Source organism: Mercenaria mercenaria, chromosome 7 (genome assembly GCF_021730395.1).
Source record: "Mercenaria mercenaria strain notata chromosome 7, MADL_Memer_1, whole genome shotgun sequence".
NCBI lineage: Eukaryota > Metazoa > Mollusca > Bivalvia > Venerida > Veneridae > Mercenaria > Mercenaria mercenaria.
This window is the reverse complement of record NC_069367.1, coordinates 37,903,090-37,923,146: the sequence shown is the minus strand read 5'-3', so window position 1 is coordinate 37,923,146 and position 20,057 is coordinate 37,903,090.

Genomic DNA, 20,057 nt, shown 5'->3' with positions numbered 1-20,057 from the left:
GCCCAAATGTTTACCCCCTCAAGGCGATTTGCAGAACTTGTGAGGCAGGCATGTCGGCCACAAGGGTTAAAGGCACAATTTCTAGTTAAAAAAGTTTAACCCTTCCATTTTGTCTGCTCGATTTTCCAAAAAACCCCTTAAAGGGTTTTCATGAAAAAGGCCCAAAGGGTTTTTTTCACCTCATTAAGATGATGGCAGAATTTCAGGAATCACCCACTTTGGGCCAGGTAAAGGTCCCCAACCTATTTTCCAAATTTTAAAGCCTTCCATTTTATGTCTGCTTTTGTATCTCCAAAAACCCCTTAAAGGGTTTTCATAAATCTTTGGTCAAATATCACCTAAAATAAGGGGGATGTGCAGAACTTATAAATTCGTCATTTTGGGTCAAGGCCCCAAAACTCAAGGTAAAAGGTTTTTAGCCTTCTTTTTTGTGTCCGCTCTCTATCTCCTAAACCCTTAAAGTTTTTCTAAAAATTTGGTCAAATGATCACCCCGCCCAAGACGATGTGCAGAACTAAATGATTTCGCCATGTAATCATAAATAAAGATCAAAAACTCGGGTTCAAAGTTCAAGCTTCCTTTTTATGTCTCCCTCGTATCTCCTCCCCCCCCTTAAAGGGGTTTCATAAAAACTTGGTCAAATAATCCCCTCATCCAGTAAATGGGGCAAAAATCATAAAATCACCCATTTTGGGTCAAGGTCAAAACTCAAGGTAAAAGGGTTTTGGGACCCTTCTATTTTTTTGTCCCCCTTTTATTTCAAAAAACCCCTTTTAAAGGATTTTAAAGAAACTAGGGTCAAATGATAAATCATCAAGGCGATTTGCAGAACTTGTGAGGCAGGCATTTTCGGCAAAGGGCCCAAGGCACAACTCTTTTTAAAATTTTTAAAGCCTTCCTTTGGGGGCTCCCTTGGTATCCCAAAAACCCCTTTAAAAGGGGTTTTTTCATGAAAAAATGGTAAAAAGGGGTCACCTCTTAAGATATGTCCCAAATCATGAATCACCCAGTTGGCTAAAGGTCAAGGTCAAAAACCTCTAGTTCAAATGTTCAACCCTTTTTTTTTTTTTTCCATTTTTTTTTTTTTTGTCTGCTCTGTATCTCCCAAAAACCCCTTGGGGGGTTTTCATAAATTTTGGGTTAAAAACGATCCCCTTTCATAAAAGATTGCAAAAACTCATGATTCAGTAGTTGGGTCAAGGTCACAACTCAAGGAAAAAGGTTTGACCCCTTCAATTTTTTTCCCGCTTTTCTATCCCTAAACCCCTTTAAAAAAAGATTTTATAAAAATTTTTGGTCAAAAAACACCTAAATCAAGACAAATGTCCCGAACTCATGGGGCCCAGCCAGTAGTCAAGGAAAGATCAAAAATTATTTCCAAATTTTCAAGCTTTCCTTTTATGTTGCTCTGTATCCCCAAAAACCCCTTAAGGGTTTCATAAAACCCTTTGGTAAAATGCCCCACCTCATCCGATGTGGGAAAAATCTAATCAGCCATGTTGGGTAAAGGCCAACTCAAGGTCAAATTTTTGACCCTTTTAAAATTTGTGTCCCCCTTTGTATCTTTAAAAACCCTTGAAGGGTTTTCATGAAATTTGGGGGTCCAAATGATCACCTCATCAAGATGAGTGCAGAAACTCATGATCACCCATGTCAGCTCAAGGTAAAGGGGACAAATTTTTTGACCCCTTTTCCTTTTTTTGAAATCCACTCTGTATCTCTTAAAAAAACCTTTGAGGATTTTAATGAAACTAGGGTCAAATGATATCTCATAAAGGGCAAGGTGGGGACCTTGTGAGGCAGGATTTTCGGCTCAAAGGTCAAGGTAAAATGATAAACAACCATCAAGTTTAATTTTGGGCAAACCCCATGAATCACCCATTTTGGGGTCAAGGTCACAACTCAAGGTAAAAGGGGTTTTGGCCTTAAATTTTTGTTTTCCCATCTGTATCTTTTAAACACCTTGAGGTTTTTCAGGGAAATTTAAAGGGCCCAAAGGGTTTCATTCATAAGACGATGTGCAGAATTTTTGAGGCAGGCATGCGGCTAAAGGGTAAAGGGTTCCCAACTCGATTTAAATTTTTAACCCTTTCCATTTTTGTGTCTGCTCTGTATTCCAAAATTCCCTTAAAAGGGTTTTTCATGAAATTGGCCCAAATGATCCCCCTCATCAAGATATGTGAAGAACCCCAAAAGTCACCCCTTTGTCAGCTCAAAGTCATTGTAAAGGTTTTTTTGACCCTTTCCCATTTTGGGGTCCCCTTGTTTAAAGAATTTTCATGAAACAAAGGGTAAAAATGATCCCCAAATCAAGAAAAATTTTACAGAACGCAAAAGGTCACCCCATGCAAATCAAGGCCAAGCTCTTTAATTTCAGATAAAATTTTTTGACCCTTTACTTTTTTTTGGTTTTTGTTTTTTAATTTTTAAAAACCCCTTAAAGGGGATTTTCATGAAATTTGGGTTCCAATAAAAAACCCCTCATAAAACCCATTTGCAAAAATCATGATCACCCAAAGTTGGCTCAAGGTCAAAGGTTTAAACCCTTCCCCATTTTTTGTGCCCACCCTATTTTCCCAAAACCCTCTTGAAGGAGATGTTTTCATAAAGGACTATAAAATAACAAAACAACGTCAATTTTTCCACTTTATAACATCAACATTTTTTAAAATAAAATAAAAAACGGGGGGGGATAAAGCTGTTTTTCAGCCTCCCCTTGTTTTTTATTTTTTAGTTTATTCTTTTTCCACCATTGGGCAGTTTTTCCAAAAAACCCTTTACAGGTTTTAAATAAATGTCGCGTGTATTTATGTAAATTTTGGGTCATTTTCTGGTTCAGGGGTTTTAACAGTGGAGTTGTGGCCCTTAATCTTTTTTTATTGTGCTGGCAAAAATTTGCGAAAACCCAACTGGGAAAAATTTTCCCACCAAAACGTGTTGAGTGATTAGGTTAGAGCATAGGGTTCATTTGTTTTCCCCTTTGGAAAGGGCCCCCTTAAATTTTGTGGCGTTTTTTTTTACAATTTTCTTCGTGTTTAAGGGGGTTTTGTTGTTTTTTTTTTTAAAGAAAAAACTTTTTTAATCGGTTTTAGGACTGTAAATCTTTTCTAGACTTCGAAATAGAAAAAACTGCATCGGGAAATTTTTTGTACCGACTCGTCCTTCGTTTTTCATCCATTTAAAATTTTAAAAAACTTCCCAAAAAAAAAAATCGAGTTTGCCCCCATAGTTTTGGGGTTTTTTAAAGGCCAAATTTTTTAAAGTTTTTTTTCGGGGTCGGGACTTTATTTATTTGCCCCTATCAAAAAAAGGGGGGGGTACATTAGGGGGGGGGTCATAGGTTATATAGCCTTGGGTGGGTAAGAACCTTTTGGTTTTCCCCCAATCAAAAAACTGGGGAAGGTTTTTGGTTTCACAATATTAGGGGCCCAAACTTAAACAGAATGTTTGCCTATGACAAAAAATTTTCCCCCTTTTTGTTCAAAAATCAAGGCCAGTGCAAAATTTTTTGGGATTAAACCAGGTCCGGGCCAAAATATTTAAAAATGTCTTCGCCTGTTTATCATAAAATTTTTAATAAAAAAGATTGCCTTAGCCCCACTAGAGAACATTTTATTATTTTTAGGTTTTAAAAGATTACAAAAAAGGGTTCTTTGGTACACACTGAAAACTAAAAAAATCTTCCCTACAAAAACCAAAATTTAAAACTGATTTTCCAGGGGTAAGCAGGCATCGAAAGTTTTTTAAGGGAACCCATGGGTTTAAAGGGGTCCATATGACGTCAAGACTAAAAATGGTTCCCTCAAAGGGGGGGGCCACGGGTAAAAACTTCATAAAAATGTTTCCCTTTTGACAGTAGAGAACCTCACTGCTGTAGCCCACTTAGCACTGGGTCAAAGACAGATGACGTGACAAAAAGGGTTTCTGCAAATACATTAAAATTAATTTAATCCACGGAGCTTGCTTCTTCAGACCCGTAAAATATGATTGAAGTTAGTAAATAAGGCCTCCCTTTTTTTGTGGTGTTTTGTGTGTTTTTGGGGTGTGTGTGTGTGTGTGGTGTGTGTGTGGGTTTTGTGGGGGGTTTTGTGGTTTTTGTTTTTTTTTTTTTTGGGGGGAAAAAAGGGTCAAAGGATCGAAGGACAATTCACATACTCTGGGGAAAGGGAAAGGGGAAAGGCCGTTTTTGGGGCCAAACGGTTTTACAAACAGTCTTTTTCCGTAAAGCATTTTGGAGGCATTTTAAAACTTTACAATGTTGTTCGGGGACTATAAAATTCCCCTTTGAAAACTGTAAAATACGGGATACTTTTTAAAAATTTTATTTTTTCAATTTGAATAAAAGGGAAAATTTTTTGGGATTCTGGCGGAACTTGATGTACCGAAAAAAAATTTTTTCCCCTTCAATTTTGGGGGGGCAACCGGGGGGGGGAAAGGGGAAAAAACTGTGTGCTTATTTGCCCTCCAACACAGTTTTTAATTCCCCCTTACCCCTTGACTTTTCTACGCAGATTTAAAATGTTGCCTTTAGGGAAAAACTACGATTTTTAAAAAATTTTTATAATAATCTTCGGAAAATTTTTGTTTTTTTTCCCTTTAAAACTTAAAATTAAAAATTACTCAAAAAAGGAGATTTAAAAAAAAGGGTATTCCCACCTTCGGAAGTTCTGTATAAATGTAAAATTTCCAAAGGCATTGAAAAATAATTTGAAGACTGACAGCAACACTGTCGCCCTGCAAACCCGGGAGTGTTCGGACAGCCCCCGGTTACCCCCAAAAAAAATTTGGTTCCTTTTTCCCTTTCAAAAATATTTTGGGCCCTCTCTGGAAAACCCCAAAAGTAAAGGTACAAGGCCTTTTTTTGAGGGGGGCGGGTGTGCAAGAAAAAATTTTTTTAAAATTGAAAAAAAACCCCTATTTTTGGGTTTCTATGGAGCCCTGGCTACCCCACCCTTGAAGGACCCCAAAGGTTTGGGGCGGCGGCGCGATGGACCTGGGGGGGGGGGTTCCAAAACCCGGATGCCAGGGGGAAAAAAAACGAGTGGGGGTTTACACTAATTTTCTGAAGAAGGGTGCATGTATTTTCTGGCTATGGCCACGGGTTGGAAGTGTGGGGGTTTTGTGGGGAAATGTTTTCCCGGGGGGGAATGGCAACGGGTCGTTGGAAACCCCGGACTCATAACCAGCTTTGAATGGGTCCGCCGCAGCTGAAAGCGTGTCCCCACCGAGTTTCAGGTTTCATTGCATGGTGTTTAGGGTGGTTTTTTGAATTCCCCCCATAAAAAAGCGAGCTGCTCTTGGGGGGGGGGTCCGAACCCCTTCCAGCTGGGGATGTTCTTGCGGAAATGGGGGTCCCACCCCGGGGGACCCCATACCAGCAAAAACATCACCCAGCGGGAAAGGGGGTTTAACAGCTTTTAGAGCACTCGCTTGGTTATGCTCTTAAACTAAATCTAAAAACCAAAAAAATTTTTAAAGGCTGGGAAATTGAGCTTTTTTTTCTGTTTTCTTGCAAAATTGTTCTGAAAGGGGTCATACAAAAAATTTTGATTTTTTCACACACGGGTTCGGGGCCTCGGGTAAAATTTTTGGTTTTGGGCTAAAAAAAAAAATACCAAAACTCAAACGTCGGTCTGACTGGGGAAAGGATTCAGACAAACTGTTTCAAAGGGCTACACAAAAAGGTGTAGAAAATCTGGTAAACCACGTGCACACGATAGTATTTTAGAAATTAACGTCAAAAAAAAATAATATTTAAATATTCTTTTTAAAGGGATTCTCGCTTTTAAAAAAAATTTTCCTTTGATGATGTGTATCGTCTGTGTTTGCTTCGTGCATTTTCCTACAAACTTCTTTATAGATGTAAACCTCAACAGCCCCACTTCCCCTTATTATTTAAATGAAAAAACCTTTGTATTTTTGAGTTTATGATTAAAGTCGTTTTTTTTTTTTTAATTTTGAAAAATGTATAGGGGACAGAAAAATTTTCACACTATCCAAGGGGTTTTGGACGGGTTTGGGATGGGAACGGTAAATGTTTTAATTATATGGAAAAAAATGATACAAAACAAAAGGGGGCTTTTTAATTTTTTTAAGAATCTTTTTCTAAAAATTTTTTTCACACCAAAAAATAAAGGTTTATGCATTTTAGGACCGAATTAAAAAAGTTTTTTATGAAATTTCCCATTTTCAAAACCTATTTAAATTTCACTTCACAGACCACTCTACCCCGTGACAATATGTCTTTCGGATGCGTTGTTTTCACAAAAGAAAGATTAGGGCATTGTGTTTTCGTTCTTCCAACACACCTGAACTTTTAATAGACCCCTTAATAGGAAAAGCTTTAAGCTGTTCCAGGTTTTTCACATACTAGTATCTGCAACGCAAATTTTACATTACTAGTAACGTCCGGGTTTTTTAAATGGGTAAAATTTTAGAACATATCACCCCATTTCTCGTTACGTTAAACTTTTTTTCTGAAAACTTTTGGGGCTTTTTTACAGGTGTTTTTGTACGAATTTAAATTTTAATGACTTCCCAACGTAATTAACATATTACTTTAGCTTACTCAAAGAATTCCTCAACCCATATCTCTTTGGCTCCCCATCATTATTTTCATTTCCTTTTTTAAACCCGGGGTTTTTCCCTTTCATAAAACAAATCAGTTTCTTCATTATATCCCGTTGTTCTTCATTGCAGCCCCGGTTTCCAATCATATCTTCGTCTTTTTTCAGATAAACTGTTCTGCCATTGCAGACCGTCGTTCCTTCCCCGATCCGTCTTTTTTCACATTAATTTCATTTTTTTTTTAATTGCAACCCACCCTGTTCTTTTATAAAATTTCTCCCCTTTTTTTCTTTTTATGCTCATCCGTTCCTTCATCATTTTCTCGTTGTTTTTTTCATTTTTATATCGTTTTTTTTATCAGTGCAGTCCCCCGTTCTTTTACAATCCCACCTTTTTTTTTTATCATTATATCCCGCTGTCCCCCCGTACCCCGTGTGTTTTTTATTTTTCCCCTTTAACTGTCTAATAAAATACCCCGTCTGTTTTTTTCCCTCGTGGGGCCCACCCACTGTAAAAAGGGGGGCATTCCTGTTTTGTATTTTTTCTGTTTTTCATGTGTAAAATTTTTTCCCAGCCCGGTTTTTATAAAAATTTAAGGCCGGGGGGATATGATGTTTGTTTTTTTTTTGGTTTAAAGGGCAAACTTTTTTCCCACATATTACTTTATGTAATGAGGGGTACTACCGGAAATCTTCCCAATACTATATCCGTTTTTGCATGAAAACTGAAAGCTACCCCACATGAATAAAAACGAAGGGGAAACCCCTGTTTTCAAATAAAAGCGTCCCCGAAACATCCTTCTACGGGGTAGATCCAGCGAAAACCCTAGGGGCCCCTTTTTTAATTAAGTTCTCGTAACTATTTAATAAAAAAAAAACATTTGTCTAAAAATTAATTTAACTTCCATCCCTGTTTCTTTTTTAAAACCCAAAATTACAGCAACTTTTTGGGGGAGTATTTGGTTAAGGTGTCGTCTGCTTAGCCTGAGGTGGGGGGTTTTCGAGCCCCTGGGGGGTGGGCGACCATGTTTCTCATTTTAAAACCCCGTCACGGGTTTTTTTGCAGGAAGATTCAAAATAAGCAGCAAGTTTTCGATCCAATCGAGCTGAAATAAATTAGTAAAAACTAAAGAAAACAATTCATATTCGTTGTTTTCCTTTCTTTTTCCCCATTTCCCCCATTTCATTTTGTGAAAAACAATTTTTACAGCATTTTTTTTTTCGCCGCGGGAATCGTTCTTTTTTTGGTTTGTCTTCGCAATCCCAAAAAAAATATGCCCCTGCCAAGACCCGGGGGAATCAAAAAAGGGGGTAAAAAGAGTGCAGCCCGAAAATGATAAAATTTAAAAACCCCATTTTTAGCTAGATGTTTTTTTTCTTAGTACTGGTAGAGAATTTTTTGGTTAAATTTTCCCCGTAAAAACGTTAGGGGTTTTTGCCGGGCTTTTTGGGGGCCATATTTTTAATAGAAACGAGCGCAGTTCGATTAAACTCTTTTAAATTTTTTTTAGGGTTGAGGGATTTTCCCCAAAGGGAGAAATATGGGGGAAAACAGTTTTCAAGATGGGGGTTTAAAAATTTTTATGTTTTTTAAGCTGTTTCTGAAAGGTTTAAACCCAGTAGCACTCTTTAAAAACAAGCTGCAAAAAAAACCAAAAGTTGGGGTTTTAAAAAAAGAACAGTGTCGCACACAATAGGAAATGTCGTTAGAAAACCCCCGCATTTTGGGTTTAAAATTTTTACCCTTGTGTAGCAGGTAAGGGCTATGAATGTTTTAAAAAATTTCTGCCCGAAAGGGAATAAAGTGACATTTGTTTTTTGGGCCCCGTAAAACCTCGTGTTTCACTCTCAGCAGTTGTGGGTGGGCCCAGTGGGGGACAAAGGAGAAAAGAACGAACAGGGGAAAGGAAAGGGGAAAATTTTTAATTTTTAAAAAAAAAATTTTTTAATTTAAATTTTTAGCTTTTTAGACTTTTATTTAAATTTTTCAGGGTTTTTTTTAAATATCAACAGCAACCAGTTGTCCAGACTATTTTAAGCTTTTTTTGGGGCAAAAAAATTTTTTGGGGTAAAGCGGGGTTGTCATGATGTTTTGGGGCTTAAACCCCATTTTTCCTGAAATGTAAAAATGGTTACAAAAAAAATTTCCTTTATTGTTATTTTAAGTCTTCTTGTTTTTAAGGCCCAACAGGTCCGGGGATATTATACATCTGTCCATTCCAAACCCAATATTTTTTTTATTGGCAAAAATTTTTTTCCCCACAATTTGAAAACATGTTTGCAGAAAGATACAGGTTTTTGTTCTCAAAGGAAAAAGGATTTTTATTAACTTTTTAGGGTCAAAGGTCATGTTTTGATCTGTCCGGGCTGAACCTTTCTACCAAGTTTTTTATTATCTGGGGTTTTTTTCTATTTATGAAGGGAAAAAATAGGGGAAGATATAAAATTCGTACCCGAGGTTTGTCTTTTCAAAAATTGCAAATTTTATCCCCATTGCCCCGGAAAATCATTCCGTTTTTACATACAAAAAAAAAGGGGGGTTTTGGGGGCTTTAATGTTTTAAAACATAAATTTTCTTAAATTTTTAAGTAGATTTTCATTAAATGTTTAGGTTGTCCGGAAAAAAAAAAAAACCGAAACAGATTTGTTTTTTCTATAAAAGGCAATAAAATTTGGATGGGTGAACCATGAAAAGGGCAAAAATTAATTTTTTTTGCATAACACAAATCATGTATATCCTGATTATATGATGAAAAATTTTTTGAAGTCGAGTTTCTTTTTTTTGTTTGGGTTTAGGACTTAATCCCGTTACTTAAAAAAAAAAATGCAAAATCTGATTTTTTTCCAGAAAATGAACCAGTGGGGCCCATATATTCTTAAAAAAAATTCTCTAAATAAAAATTTAATTGGGTAAAAATAAATTTTTTGTGCTTTTAAAAAACCCAAACTCCCTTTTCAAAAGTCATTTTCTTTTTTGCAATTGATCTGAACCAGATCCTTAAAACATTAATTTGGGGAAAAAAATGTCAGTTGTGAACCAAAAAGCCTCTCAATAAAATTTTTTTTGGTTTACATTAGATCTGGGAAACCCGTAATCTTAAAAGGTTTTAAATTGGGGGAAAAAAAATGTTGGGTTCCCGAACAAGAAATTCCCCCCAGTAGTCAATTTGGTTTACAATAAAAAAGAAAAACCCCCCATCCTATCCCCAAAAGGTTTTAAATTGGGGGAAAAACAAAGTCTGGTCCCGAAAAACCCGTAATCCTCAAAGGGTTTCAATTTTGGGTTTTCAATAAAACTGACCATTTGTATTTTTCTAACAGGGTTAAATTTGGAAATGTCGGGTCCCGAAACCGTTAACCTCAAAAATCAAATTTGGGTTTTAAAAAGAAACTGAAAAAACCCGTATCCTCTAAAAGGTCAATTAAAAGGGAAAAAAGTGCCAGGGCTGAAAAAAGTATCTCCTCAATAGTCGACTTTGGGTTACAGTTTATTGAACTGGTTAAATTTGGGAAAACCCTGTCAGGTCTGAACCAGTATCCACTAGTAGTTTTAACTTGGGTTTTTAATAGATTTTGAAAACCCGTTTCTCTTCTAAAAGGTTTAAATTTGGGGAAAAACCCTTGGCAGATCTGAACCCCGTATGCTCTCATTAGTCAAAAATGGTTTTAAAAAAATTTTGGAAATGGTTTTCGCAAAAAAGGGTTTGTAGGAAAAAACCCGGTCCCGGTCTGAACCATATTTCTCAGTAGTAAAATTGGGTTTTCAAAATTTGAACTGGTATCCTAAAAGGGTTAAAAGGAAAAAACCAAAGCCAAAGGGTTTAACCGCATCCCCCCTGAAAAGGAAAAAAAATTTTTCAACATGGTTTCTTATATTTTTAACGGTATCCTCAAAGGTAATTGGGGGGAAAAACCCAAAGTCTGGTTTTTTTAACCAGTATCCCTCTAAAAAGTCAACCCGGTTTATGGGATCCTTGGGAAAAACCCGGGCCCGGGCCCGAACCAGTTTCCCCCCAAGGGGCAATTTTGGTTTTTCAAATAACCCAAAATTAAATTAAACCGTATCCTCCAAAAAGGGTTTAAATTGGGAAAACCCTTTAAACCCGTTTTGCTTTTCCCAAAAACCATTTTATTAACTTGGAAAAAGATCATCAGGGTCTTGACCAGTTTTTCTAAAAAACAAATTATTTTGGCATTTTAAAAATTTTCCACTTAATTTAATTTTCCAAATTTGGTTTTCACTTTCTAACTATTTTGGGCCCGACAAATTTGCAAAAAAATTTTTTAGAAAGTTCAAAAATTTAAAGAACTTGGGAAAATGGGGGGAGGGGAGTCTTTTTGCCCTAACGTAAAAAACTGCGGGAACATTGTCATATTTTAAAGGGTTTTAGAATCTTCTAAGGATTTAAACTACAATTTTTAAATGGGACTTTAGTTCATCCCTTCCCTTTTCATCCTTCCCCGCCCGTTCCCCCGGGATTGTTTAGCATCCCCTTTACCCCACCCTGCATGCCCTTAAAATTTCCCAAATCAAATTTATGTAAATTTCCATGTACATTAAATTTCAGTCATTTTAAAGTAAATTTTTATAAATCTCTTTTGTAATATTAAAAAAATTAAATGAAAAGTTCAAGGTTTTTAGTTGTGTAGGGTAGTCTGTCAGTAATCAAAATCTCAAAGGTCACAGACCGGGCAATGTGTTATACACAAATTTTTTAAAAGTAATTATTTTGTGTTCGGTAAAAAGTTTCTTTAAAAATTTTAAAAAAATTTTTTAATAATGAAATGTTTTTTTAAGAGTCGGTCTGTTCCTCAAATATTATGTCACACATGATTTCACTTTGTCCAGATTCAGCGTTTAATTTGCAAAGGGTTTTAAATGAATCATTATCACATCCATTTTGGGAATTTTTTTAAAAACCTGAGGGCCAAAATGGGGGAAATTAAAGGAAAAGGATTTAAGGGGGGGTTTAAAGCCAGTTCCCGTTTTGGGGTTGTAGGGCCCAAATTTATCTTTTTTCACCAAAATGGGTGTTAAAAGGGAAAATTTTTATAAATTTGACCTAGCTTTCCCTTTTAAAAACAAGAGTTTTTTTTGGGCCTAACAGGGTTTCCCCCTTTTTGATTTGGTTTTTAAAAAAGGGGGTAACTGGGACCAATTGGGGCTGCTGGGTTAAAAATTTTGTCCAGACTGAAATTTTGTCACCAAACCTGGGGTGTAGCTAGTTTAGGTAATTTGGGTTTAGGGGTGTTGCTTTTCCCAGTAAACGTTTGTTTGTATTGGGGATATTTTTCACCCAAAAAGGGAAAGAAAAGCATTTTGTTTTAATTTTTATGGGGGCCTACTTTTTAATACGTAGGGAAGGGTTTAGGGGAAACAAGGTAAAATTGGTGTTGAATTGCAGTTTGGGAGGGGCCCTGGGCCCTTGTTAAATAAAAACTGGGAAAAAATGGTCAATAAGATTATTTGAAAAAGCCTTTTCTGACCATTGGAGTTGCATATAAAAATAGAAAGACCTAGCTTAGAATGTATTTGGGGGTTTTTTTGCTCAAGGGCAAGGTCCCCTGTAAAAAGTTTTTTAAAACAAAAAACTTGGGCCCCCAAACTTGGGGGGTGTAGCAAAATTAAAAAAGTTTTTTATTAATGGGTTCTGGATTTTAATCACAGGGTAATACAAAAAAAAAAACGAAAAGTTTTTTGGGCAATACTTTCCCAAGACAAAAAAGGGAAGAGGTAAATGGGTTTAAAGGGTTTTTGAATAAATCATAATAAATTTTTTAAAGGGGAGTTTTTATTTTTGGCAACATAAGGGTTACAAAATATTTTCTAAAAGGGACTGATTCTGTAAAGAATAAGTTTTTATAATATATTTAAGGGCAGGTTTTTTAAAGGGTTTTCTACAAACATCGTTTTTTGTTTTTCGAAAAGGGGAAATACTGTACTTGGGTTTATGTTTAAATATTGCATTTTTAAAGGAAAAAGGGGGTTTTTTTTTTGGAAAACATTAATTTTTTTAAAATTCCTTTAAACTCATTTTATAGCAGATATGGAAAATTGTAAAGGGGAAAAAGGTATAAAAGGGTTTTCAGTTTAGGTAGTTTTTCTATTTTGACAAAAAAAGCCATTTAAAAATTTTAAAATTAAGGTTAGGTCATTTTTTCAAAAATACTTTAAAAAATCTTTTTTGGCTGCTGGGTTTAAAATTCTGCCTTTAAAAACACTTTGCCCTTTATTTTTGGGATGTTGTTTATGTTTTCAGGTCAGCTTTATTTTTTCCCACAATCAAAAAAAAGGGTTTCTTTTTTTCCCCCTTTTTTTGTCAAAATTTTTTATAGTGTTGGTAAACTTTTGAAAATACTTTGTAGGGTCACTAAATTTCTTGCTACTGGTTTAAAATCGGGAATACAGTGGATTTTTCATACAAATTTTTTAAAACTTTGCTGTTTGGGAAATGGTAGGACTAGGTAAAGAAAATAGTGGCTACTCACTAATATAAACTTGTTTTTATGTCAGCAAAAGCTTTAAGTTTAAGGGTTTTTTTCCCTTTTTAAAACTACATATAACCAGCCTGTTTGCCACATCAAAATTTTTCATTTTGTTTTTCAGTTTCTGAAACCTTTTCCGCCCTAACATTTTGTTATTTATTTTAAAAAAATCAAAGACAAAAGAAATATTTTGGATTTTTAAGGTTACACACCCTAAATAAAGGGGCAATAGGGGTTTTGGTTTTTTACTTTTTGTTAAATTAAAAGCCAATTTAGGGGAAATTACGTATTTTTTAATGGTTTTAAACTTTTACAGACATTTATGATTTTAAACCCTTTTAGGTCCCTGAAATCTATCTTTGGAAAAATACTATAAGAAACAAATTATTTAAAAAAAACCTTTCTTTAAGTTTTTTATTTCTGAGCATATTTTTTCAAGCTTTTTTTTAAAAAACTGATTCCCGTTTGGGAAATATTGAAGGAAAGTTTTGATACAGCATTTCTGTCTTTGCAGTTTGGGGAAAAAAATGTTTTTTTTTCAAATATTAAGATATCATTGAAACCCCTATTGCTATTAGCAAAATTGTGCTAAAAAAAAATAAAACATTAGGTCTTCATTTCCCAAAAAAGTCACATAATATTTCAATTTTAGTTTTTACAAATTTTTGTGGAAAGTAGCCCGATTTCTACATTTCCCTGTGGGAAAAAAAATTTTTGACAGAATTTCCGTATTTTTAAAAACACCTTTGGGAAAATTTTTTTGATTTTGTTTAAAATTTTTACATGGAATAAATACCAACTTCAAATACTTTGAGCTGAAAATAAAAAGTTGGTTTTAATAAAATTTTAGTATTGACTTAGTACATATTTTTATGAAATGAGGCCAAATTAAAATCATTTTCATTCAAGGGGCAAGGTTTTATGATGTGCCCAAAAAAAAAATCTTATTTTTTACCTGTTTTAAAAATTTTTTAAAAAGGGTTGGGACAAGTTTTTTTCCCAAAATTAAGATGACTTTCAATCATGTTGGGGGCCCGTGTCAAAGGGCTTTTTTGAGATCAAAAGGGCAGGTTTTTTATGTACATTCCATGTCCCTTTTTCCCGAAAAGACCCCTTTTTAAAAATTTGGGAAAAATTTTTTTTCTCATGCCAAAATTCAGTCATGGGCCCGTCAATTTTGTTTTATATTGTAGGGGGCAAGTTTTTCATGGTGGAAAGGGCAAATAGGGCCCTATTTCATGTCAAATTTTTTTTCTTTTTTTAAACAAATTTTAAAAAAATTTTGGGTAGCATTCTCTTTTTTTTAACAAAAAATGTTACAAAAAGTTCTTACACATAAAATTTAATGAAATGTATGTGGTTTAAAAAAAACCCACAAAAAAGGTTTTACATTAGGGATTTTAATTTAATTTTTAACATTTTTTTATGTCCCTTTAAAAGGATATTAATATTTGGGAATAACCTTTTTAAATGAGCAAATTACAATCTTTTACTACTTTAAAGACAGTGAGGTTCCATACTGCACACCCCTTTTTTTTCTTTAAAAAGAAATGTTCAAAAATTTTAAAAAAAAAAAGAGAAGATCCTTTGAAAGCTTTGGTTTTTAGAGTTTAAAAAATGGCCATACCGGGTATGCGCTCCCAAGCCGGGTTTAAGCAGGTAAATATAATATTGTTTATATTAAGTTTACCATATTTCGACTTTCTTTTCAATCCGTATGAAATTGTTCAGCATAAAATTTATTAAAAGAAGTATTTAAAAAAGCCCATATTTAAAAAACGAAAAAATCATTCTCTTTTTTTTACCTATTTCTTTTTTATCAAACAGGGTTATTCCCCTGTGCGTTTTTTTTCCCCTTCCGCAGCCCTTTTCCCCCCAGCTTTCCTTTTTAGCCCGCTACAGTGTCCCCTATCACACCACCTATCTCCACAAACATCCTATGGGGGTTTTTTTTCCCTTTATACTTTTAAAGGGGTTTTATATCTTCCTTCTAACTATCACAACCCCCCCTAAACCCTTTAGATAGCTATCCCCTGGTGTCCCCCCTGGGTGCTACTAGGGGGGTATTTCTATCACATTTCCCCCTAGCCCTATCTAGCTATCCCCTGGGGTCCCCCCTGATGCAATAGGGTATTTTATTTCTTTTTTTAACTATCACATCCCCCCGTCTCAAAACTGCCTATTCCCCCAAAAGCCTTAGGGCCAAAATAAATCTAGCCCGCTTTTGCCGGGTTTTAATTTCATTTCCCGAACGAGCCAAAGGCGCTAAAAAAGAAAGTTGCCCTACACCCGCCAGCCCATGTTTCTTCTAGGGAGCATTTTAAAATTTTTGCTTTCTTAAAGGGTATAAACCTATTATTTTCCCAAAATTAAAAGGGGTTTTTTGGCAGTATAACATTCCCCCAAAACATCTCCCTTTAAAACTAGCTAACATTTAAATTTTAAGTAAACTCTCCCGGGTGCTACCCGGTTGTATATTCCCTCCCTCAAGGGACTAAAGCTGCTAAAATTTATGGTTGTATACAGCCACACTTTTATCTAAACTATTGTTTTCTTTACCCTTAAATCTTTTAGTCTTTTAAAAAAATTTTCAAAATTTTTAAATTTCAAAAATATTTAAAATGAAAAATGGTTTACATCATGGAAAATTTGGGAACATGAAGGGAAGGGAATTTCACTTTAAAAGGGCCCACCCCAGAAATTTAAAATTTAAAAAAATTCCCGGGCCCGTATGAGTTTTTTTTTGTTTGATTTAAAACCTTTCTAAGCAATTTTAAAAATTTTAAACTTTTAAACTCTGCAATTAAAAGGTTTTCAGAAATTAATATTAGAAAAATCATTACTTTTGGGGGACTTAAGTTCTAGTCCGGAAACCCAAAGGGGTAGTCTTTACATTGATTTTTAAACCCCCAAAACTGTTGTTTTTTGTATTTTTCCCTGTAACAAACAGACTAAATTTGATAAGTAGCTTTTTTGGAACCCTTTTTCCACAGTTTTGTCCTTGACTGTCAAATTGTAATCTGGCAAATTAATGTTTGGCAAGGGGGGGAAAAAGTGGGGTTGCTAAATTTTTAAATATTTTTTTACTGGGGGAAAAATCAAGGGGGCCGGGGGATTTTAAAAAAATTTAAAATATGAAAATCAGTTTCCCGTTGAAAAGGAAAATTTTTTTGGTTTAGGTGCATTTTTTAAACAGGGTCTTTAGTATGAAAAAGTTTTCCCGGGTTTCAAGGTCAAAAAAAAAATGAATAAAGATTTTAAGGTAGAAAATTGCTGTATCAAAAAATTTTTGGCGGAAAAACTACCAAAAAGGGTTTTTTTTGACTTTTGTATTATTTAAAGGGGCTTTCCTTTCCGTTTTAAATGAAATATATACCTTTTTTAAAAATTTGGGGATTGTTTATCAAAACTGTTTTTTTTATGAGTTAAATTTACTGAAATTAATTGGGGATCTAGGAAAAACATTTGCCCAAAGTCTTTTAAGGAATAATTTGGGAAATACAATGGGTTTTAAAAATTTTATTTTTGGGGGAATGTGTAAAAGTTTTAAAATGGCCGGGGAAAAAAGAGTTGAATGAATGCAAGAGTTGTTCAAAAAAACACCTAGCCCTAGTGGGTTTGCCCTAAATTTTCATAATTTTATTGTTGCAAAATTCCTTTTTCGGTATAAAAAAGGGCACTTTGGTCATATCTTAAAAAAACCCTTTTTTTTAGCAAAACACAGGGAAAACCTTTTTCCATTTTCAAAAAGCTTGGCATTTTGGGAAAAAAAAGGGGGCATGAGGTTAAAAAATATAGAAAACCCAAGTTAAAACCGTAAAAAAGGTATTTTCAACCCCCATTTATAAATTAAGGTCAAAAAAGAAACTTTGGGAATTTTATGTTTAAAAATAGGTCACAAGGCAATTTTTGAAGTCGGCCCAAAATTTTTAATACAGAAAAAAAACCATTTTTAATGGGGTTTTTTTTTGAAAAAAAAAATTGGTTCTTCTGTGTTAAAATTAACCCGGTAATTTTTTAAAAAAAACCCACCGTTTTTAACCTTTTTTAAATTAGAGGGAAAAATTTAGACCCGAATATTTGTCAAGGTCAAAAGTTGGGTCACAGAAAAATCTTTGGTTTTCTCTAGTTTTTAAAATAGTAAAAATTGGTCAAACAATTTAGCAAGGTTTTTTACCCTTTTCATTTTTATAAAAATTTTTTTAATAGTGAAAAAATTTTGAAAAATTTTGGGTGTTTTTAGTTTTTATTTTTGGGCTTATAAAATTGGAAAATTCTTCTTGGTTTTAAGGTAGGAAAATTTTTCGGGGTTTAAGAAAGGGGGAGTTAAAGGTTTATCACCAATTTTTCCGTTTCTGTCACATGGGGGGCTGCTGTCATGCAATCGTAAAAGAATTTGACTGAAGGGAAAACTTTTAAAAAGGGGCAAAAGTTTTAGCTCAATCTTTTGAAACTTTTTCAGAATCCTCGAAAAAAATCTAAAATTTTTTAATAAAAAAGTCATTTTGGGGATAAGAAATACCAATAGAGGCCACATTTTTTTAAACCTTATTTTTTCCCGAAAAAAATTTTTGCCCAAAAAATTTTCTTCAAAGAAATTTTTTAAAATTTAAAAATGGGATCCTAAAGGGCCCAAAAATAGGTGAAAACCCTTTAAGTCATAGCAAAGAACTTTTCTAAAATGATCTTTTCAAAACTTGGTCAGAATTAAAATTTTCTCTTTTTTTTAAAACTTGGAAAATTCAAAAAAAAAGGTTTTCTAGGGCAAAATCTTTGTCACAAAGGGCAAATTATGAATGAAAATTTTCCCCTCCAAATGTAAATTTTTCTACCTTTTTCTCCTTGGAGACTTTGGGTTTGGGAAAGTTTTTGTTTTAAAATTAGGGTAAATTTGGGAATTTGGGGCACTTTGGGGGAAAAAAAAACTAGGGCATTTATTCAAATCATAGAAAAACTTTTTAAAAAAAAGAAAAAATAGCGGTTTACTTTTTTCCCAAATTTATCTTCATTTAAAATTTTGGGGGGATTTGGTCTTTATGGGAAACTAGGGCATGTTTAAAAAGTGGGGGACCTGAGGTCAAAAAAAATAGTCCCCTAGGCAAATTTATTGAAAAAAATTGATTAAAAGATCAACCTGTTTTTACCCCCCCCCAAGAGGTGGGGGGAAAATTTTTTTTGTCTCTGAAATCTAGGGCCCAAATAAGACACCGGTTTTCTTGGTAAAATTAAATAAAGGGCCGGGGGGGCAATACAAGGCCCTTTGGGGCCCCCTTGTTTTTTTTTGTTTTGTTTTCCCGCCAAACTTTCCCGAAGGGTGAGGGGGAGGGTCTGTTCAAAAAATTGGGAGGTTGGGTTTTTGTTTCAGGTGCCAAGGGTTAAGATCCCTTAACTATTGATCCCAAAAACTTAAAATTTTTTTGCCCTCGAGGGGAAAACCCGGGGTCTATTATCCCTAGATGAAAACGTGGGGTGACCCCGGGCAACCCAAACCCGCGCCGGCAGTGTTTGTTTAAGGGTTTTTCCCTTTTTGTTTTGAGAGATGGGAATCAGGGATTGTAGGATTTTTTTTTCTTTCAGGTCCACAAACCGGGCCCAAAGACCCCAAATGACGTAGGGCCCCTCCCAAACCCCTGCAGTACCCCCGGGTTTTTTTCAGGGTCAAGACCTGCCAAGGGCCACCTCTATGAGGTAGGGCGGATTTTCTTTTTTTTTAGGCCAAAGTCTGCCCAAGACAGCCCAAATTTCAAAGATGGCAAATATTTTTTCAGATTTTTTAAGGCCCGGGGGATCCCCTTTAAAAATTTTATCAAAAAACTACTTGGTAACCTTGAGGACCCGGGGTCAATTTAAAATTTCCCAAATGGGGAAGCGTTATTTGGGGAAAAAAAAGGGCTTCAATTCTCGCCGGTTGGGTTTTTAGTGATAGTTGTTTCCTTTTTTTAGGGGAGACGGGAAAAAGGGGTTTCAAAGGGTTTCTTCTTTTTTTCAGGACCTACCCCCCCAGGTCTTTTTAATGCATTTTACTTTGGGCGGAACCCTTTCATGGGCCCGGATTTTATTTCTTTCAGGGTTCAAGGCCTGTCGGAACGGGGAGGATTTTCCCTTTTGATTTCCCTTTAATTTTTTTCCTTTTTGTTTTTCCCGGGGGAGGGGCCCGATTGTTGAATTTTTTTTTTCTGTAGCTCACTTCTGCATATTAAATTCTTGCCTTTTTAAAAAAATGTAACTTTTTTTTTAACATGGAAAATTTTTTCAAGTTCCGTTTTTCCTGTTTTGGCTTTTTTTTTTAATTACAAGCTTTGGGGGACAGAGACTTTTGTAAATTCCCCCTGGAAAGTGAAAAAGGTTTCCAGTCCTTAGTAGGGACTGAGGGAGCCAACACGGGCCCAAGGGGGGTTTTGGGCCCTGCCTTCAATTTTTAACCTTTACTTTCCGGGGTCCCTTTTGTTTTAAAAATTTAAATTTTTTTAAATTTAAAATAGTTAAGAATATTTTTTCTCGAAATTTTGAAAAAAAAAAATTTAAAAAACATTTGGGTTAAAAATAATTTAATTTAAAAAAAAAAATAAATAAAAACTGCCCGGTTTTCTAAATTTCATTCAGCAAAACAGTTTTTAAAGGATAGAAATTTTTTTCCGCGAAACAGTTTAAAATGATAAAATTAAGCCCCCAAATTTTTATTTTCTCACTGGAAATGTATGAAGATTAAAAATTTTATATTTAAGACGAGATGCTAGGGATAAAAAACCCGTTTTTCAAAAAAAAAGCTTTTTCAGAAGAAAAATATTTTAAGGGAAGTATGTGCATTTATATCCTAATTGTTATAATGGGAAAAAATTTTAGTACAACCTTTTTTTTAAAATTTCAAGAGTTTGAGGTTTTATTTCCCTTTCTTTTTTGCTCGAATATACGAAGTTTAAGGGGAAAACCCATCCCAATCGCCAAGGGGTCGGCGTCCTTTCCCCGTCCCCAAAACCCTTTGGGTTTAAAATTTTGGTTTTGCCC